Source organism: Triticum aestivum, chromosome 2D, assembly GCF_018294505.1.
Source record: "Triticum aestivum cultivar Chinese Spring chromosome 2D, IWGSC CS RefSeq v2.1, whole genome shotgun sequence".
In the NCBI taxonomy this organism is placed as follows: Eukaryota; Viridiplantae; Streptophyta; class Magnoliopsida; order Poales; family Poaceae; genus Triticum; species Triticum aestivum.
The window spans coordinates 420,301,633-420,307,440 of record NC_057799.1 but is presented as its reverse complement, the minus strand read 5'-3'; the positions used below and the strand labels follow the sequence as shown (position 1 = coordinate 420,307,440).

At 43.3% G+C, this 5,808-nt stretch overlaps 1 pseudogene; it reads left to right on the top strand.

Moving 5' to 3' along the window:
- The first annotated feature begins 3,080 nt into the window (after window positions 1-3,080).
- LOC123053549 (uncharacterized) lies at window positions 3,081-3,585 on the top strand (annotated as a pseudogene).
- Window positions 3,586-5,808: the final 2,223 nt, after the last annotated feature.

Genomic DNA, 5,808 nt, shown 5'->3' with positions numbered 1-5,808 from the left:
TCGTCAAAAAGTTTCATAGCGTTTGGACTTCGTTTGGTACAATTCTTGGGGAAAACCAAAAACAAGTAGAAAACAGCAACAGGCACTAGGCACTAAGTTAATAGATCAGTCCCCCAAAATGATACAAAATTGCATATAAAGTATCCAGGATTGATAATATAATAGCATGAAACAATCAAAAATTATAGATACGTTGTTGACATATCACCTAGTGACACCTAGCCAATCCAGGAGACACCACTCTCCGTAAGGTAATAGATGTTGTTGTTGATGATGAACTCCTTGCTCTTGTGCTTCAAAAGATAGTCTCCTCAACACTCAATCATTCTCTCATAGATTTGACATATGGTGGTAGGAGAAGGATTGGAGTGGAAAGCAACTTGAGGGGGGCTAGAAATCAAGGATCAGAAGTTGGAGTGGAATTTCCTTGATTTCAACACAAGTGTACGTGGTTCTCTCTTAGAAAATGGATATGGGAAGTGGTAGTTTCGCCCTGGATACTCTCTCAGAGAGTAGGTGGAATGAGTGGGGTATATATAGCCATCACCAAAAATCTAACCATCACCCACCTTTGTGCACAATTCGGTGTGACTGGGTGGAATCACTCGGTGAGACCGACTAGTGCAAAAGGTTTGAACTTTAGGATTTTAGGTGAGACCGGATGAAACAACTCAGAGGGACCGATGGATGATGACCTAAGCACTTTCCACACTTCAGTGACACCGATCGAAACCACTCAGAAATTCCGAGATGAAATCGATAGGTTATAGAAGGTTGGCAAGCGCACTTCAGTGGGACCGAATGTCATCTCGGTGAGACCAAGTTGCTAGGGTTCAGGCATTGGCTCTGTCAAGTGTATCTCGATGGGTCCGAATAGATGTGTATCGGTGGGACCGAGATTGACTTTAGGGTTTGGGATAATTAGATTTATGCCCCTAGTTTTGTCCCACTCATCTGTTTTACCCCTAATTCCCAAAAGTCACTGGTTCTGTCCAAGTCACTTTGCTCCTATTGTGCTTTTGCCCTTTGACCGTTTGACCATCAGTTTGAAAACTTCATAACTAATTCATACTAAATCAGAAAAATGCAAAATAAGATACTGAAATGTTCAGAAAAACATCACCTATATGTCAGTGTCATTTGCATTCATGAAAAAAGTGTTGGAAAGTGCCCATCCGAGTTTTAGCTTTTATGCTACCACCATGAATAGTGAAATCTAAAAAAGTTCAAAAAATTGAGAAACAAATGGTGGCAAAGAATGGCAAATGTTTTAAGTGCCTGCCAAGTTTCATCAGGGAATAACATTCGTGGGTGCCGTGGCAAAAAAAAACAATCAGCACTCCAAAATAGATTTTTTTTGCCACGACATCCACGAATGTCGTTCGCTAATGAAACTTGGCAAGCACTTAGAACATTTGTTGTTCTTCGCCACCATATTTTTTTGAATTTTTTTTGAGTTCACTATTCATGGTGGTATCAAAAGAGCTAAAACTCGGATGTGCACTTTCCAACACTTTTTTCATGAATGCAAATGACACTGACATATAGGTGATGTTTTTCTGAACATTTTGGTATCTTATTTGCATTTTTATGATTCACTATGAATTAGTTATGAAGTTTTCAAACTGACGGTCAACCGGTCAAAGGGCAAAAGCATAAGAGGAGCAAAGTGACTCGGACAGAACCGGTGACTTTTGGGAATTAGGGGTAAAACAGACTAGTGGGACACAACTAGGGGCATAAATCTAATTATCCCTTAGGGTTTTGGACAAATAGGAATATGAGGGTGTGGCTGAGGGTTTTGGAGCAATATCCCTAAGCACTTAAGCAAATGATTCATGATCAAAACCTCACCCCCTTTTAATAGTATTGACTTTTCTATGGACTCAATGTGATCTTTGATCACTTAACAAAAAAAGTAGTCTTGAAGCTTTTGTCAATGCTTTATCCTTTGCATTTGAGGGATCCACATCCACATCCCATTGCCATACCTAGATTGAACTTCCCTGAAATATTCTTTTAATAGGTATTAGTTCAATGATTTATATATTATTATGAATTATGAAATCACCTGAATATTAGTTGCACTTTCAGCCGACAGCAAACCCCCCATTGGGAAGCGAAGGGATCCGACGGGAAACCTGGTTGAGAGGGGGGATGGGGCTCCAACGAAAAAGTAAAAAGAAATGATGTCGGACTGTTAGACCGACGTGACAGATAGTCCAAACTTTTCTATTTTCCCCTCAATTTGAAGTTGGATTGTAGACCGTCCAACACATATACGAATCCAAATAAAGCAGTCCATTGGATGTCAAAATTGTCCGGACTATGTGATGCAGACAAATGAGAGTAAAATGGGGCTAGCCTTGGAGATGTCCTAATCATGGATCGTGCCGTGGGATTTTGATGCAAGTTGCAACTTTTCGAGATACTTCCGATACAATGACTAAACTAACCAACCCACCCTCGCTAGAAAGGCGTAAATCCCCGGCAAAATTGACAAATTTGACCTATAAACGAAATCAAATCATAGAATGAACTGTCCGTGAAACTATTTCACGCGGCTGATCCGTGGCGCCTAGCTCTCAGGCGCTGCACTAGTGCACCGCCTGGGAGCTAGGCGCTGCACTAGTGCAACGCCTAGGAGCTAGGCGCTACACTGTATAGTGTGGCGCCTAGCTCTCAGGCGCTGCACACTGACTTAGTAATTTTCGGATCACACGGGTGCGACGCTGGCCGTGTAGCGCCTACCTGTGAGGCGTTGCACAGTGTAGTGTGGCGCCTTCGTGTCGGGCGTCACACAAAAAGGTCAGCCGCGTGAAATAGTTTCACGGACAGTTCGTTCTATGATTTGATTTCGTTTATAGGTCAAATTTGCCTAAATCCCCTAACCCGATTGATCCTTGGCCATCCGGTCGGACCCGACAAGCGCACGCGGGGACAGGTGTCGCCCGCACGGAGGATCGCAACCCTTCCCTTCCGCATCCAACGGCCACTGCTCCACCACGAGCCGCGACCCACATGCCCCACTTGCCCGGTTCCGGCGACACCCCGGGGAGCGCTGCCGGCGTCGCCTCCCAATGGCTGCCCCCCATCGACAGTGGCGGAGGTACACCTGTCGGGGTGCGCGAAGCAGCGCCCCTTGAAAATGGCGCCGGGGCGACGTGGCCGGGCGAGGCACCGCTCGTCGGCCGCATATTTTACTTGCCCCAAAAGGCCAAAACCCCCACTTGCTCGCCCCTCCGACCGAACCCGCCTCCACCTTCCGCCCTACAAGAGCGCCACCGCCCCGTCGCTTGCTCCCGCATCAATCGGTCCGACCAAAATCCAGCTCAAATCCCTCGCCTCGCCTCGCCGTGCCCCGGCTGGTGCCCGCTGGCCTGCCTCGTTCCTCTCGGTGTCGGATTGGAGAGATCGATTTCCATGTCCCTGCCTTGTACAGTAGCCAGCTGTCGCTTGCTGTTGCATCTGCGCAGCTGGTGCATGACCCCCCCCTCCCAAATCGTAGTCGCCGCCGGCACACCATCTGCCCACCATTGCTCAACCACCGCTCCCATCCCATCCGGTTGCGAGCTTTGGCCTTGATTTTGGTGTCTACCCCGTCTAGGGTTTCAAGCTCAAGCTCAGGGTCGGCGTTTCAGGTGAAAAATCTATTACCATCTCCCAGTTACTCTGCGTGATTTTGTTTCCCTCCTAGGTACTCCAGTGTAGCTGCTGAGTTAATTGTATGCATGTGCAGCTCTGTGTAGTTTTTGTTATCTCCCGTGTTAAAACTTCGATTAGCTAACCTCTTAGCATAAAATTACGAGCTCCTTGCTTGATCCAGACGCAGGTGCAGGCTGCGCTAGATATTTTTTTATTTGATTTTGGGTACTGAAAATGATACTAGAAGTAGAACTGGCGTTGCTGAGTTTTTGCATTGCGAGGATTTTGCCGCTTTGAATCAATCTTAGGAGATTTATTTTAGTTGCCGCGCTTGATGTTGAAATTTGTGCCACAATGTTGGAGATGCCGTTCGAGTTCTGCATTGTTGTTGGCGGGTGTCACAGTTTTCCTTGATTCTAGAGATGCCATGCTTTTAGTCATGTGGTATCCTATATGTTATCATGTTGTGAGCGCTGAGAGCTATAGATGTAGTATCAGAAACTTAAGCTGTGTTGTAGTTTGTTGTTTCATGATTATGAATTTTGTGAACAATAACCGTGGACATCTCAAGTATAATGACCAGAAATGGAGGAGGATGAGAGTTCCTGCCAAATCTGTGTTATGGCATATTTTTGTTTTGCAAATAGTGGATTATATTTTGCGCATCATTTGTTCCTAGTTGTGATGGTTCCACAAGCTTTGGGTTGTAATACCCTATTTGTATTTGGTTTTCTTGCTCTTCATGCATAGTTCATGTATAAGTATGCCACGGGTTATGCTCCTATATGTACTAAAATTCAGTGTACCCTTCTCGGCCGTGAATGTACAATTCAATGAAGAGCAACTGCAGAAATATCGTAATTGTATTTCTTTGGACGGCTTACTCAGTTTTAACTAGGTTTTTGAACGTCTTCGGTGCTTTTGTAGCAACTATGCGTTTATGCAATAGCTTCAGATTTTGAAAAGGCAATTATTATTGCAATGGTGGAGGTTTGGCATATAAAATGGTCACTGGAAAATTGGATTGCTTCAGTAAAATTTAAAGCATGTGTAAGGATGAATTGTTTCACTAAACATCATGATCCGTTGCATGTTTCATGCTACTGCCAAAATATATTATTTCACCATTTGGAAAGGAAAATACAACACTGGTCCTCCTTTGTGATTTGACCAACATCTTTGTGGAAATTGTGGTTTGTGGGGTTGGCGTGCTCTGTATTCAAACATTGCAATTTGCATGTACACCTTAGTAGCTGCCATTGGTGTTTTGACATTTCTGTGTTCGATATGCTATAATTAGTACAAATCTACTTGAATTGGCGGAGGCTCTGTGTCATTTGTCGAAGTTCAGACTCTACAGAACCAAATGATTACATTGGTTTGTAGAGAGGCTTCTACTGGTCCGCCTTAACAGAAGCTTCTTCCAGGAGCAAGTTATATTAACAAGTACTTTCCTGTTTGTTTTCTAGTTCTTGAAGGGGAAATACCCCTTGGCCCTCAGGTGTATATGCACCTGATATGGGAAAAGAAATAGTAACTGCGAAAAAAGTCAAAAAATTCTGAAACTTATTTAAAAACAAACTTGACCTTCTGTTTTACTACTCCCTCCGTTCACTTTTCTAAGACCTTTTAGACATTTAAGACAGCACCTAAAACAGTTCAATTTCAACTGTCTTAAACGACTTATAAAAGTGAACAGAGGGAGTAGTATAAAAAGTTTCGCGAAGGAAAAACTCGCGGCGTCTTCAGGGAAAACATAAATAAAAAATTTGAGGACAAAAAGTGTGAATAATAACTTGTATATAGTGTTGATTTAGTTTTTTTCCATCCAGAATACCATGAAAGTCAATCCTTGATGAAACTTTTAATACAAGTACAACAGAAGGTCAAGTTTGTTTCCAAATAAGTTTCCGATATTTTTGACTTTTTTTTGCAATTACTAAATTATTTTTTCATATCAGATGCATATACACCCGAGAGCCAAAGGTGCTTGTCCTTTCTTGAAGGCTATTCTAAGCAGTTCTGTATTACCTCTGAAGGAACCGTATACTGTTCAGATAAGAAACTAGAGCTGAGCTGCCTTAGCTTATACTTGGCCATCAAGCAACAACAACAACAACAAAGCCTTTAGTCCCAAACAAGTTGGGGTAGGCTAGAGGTGAA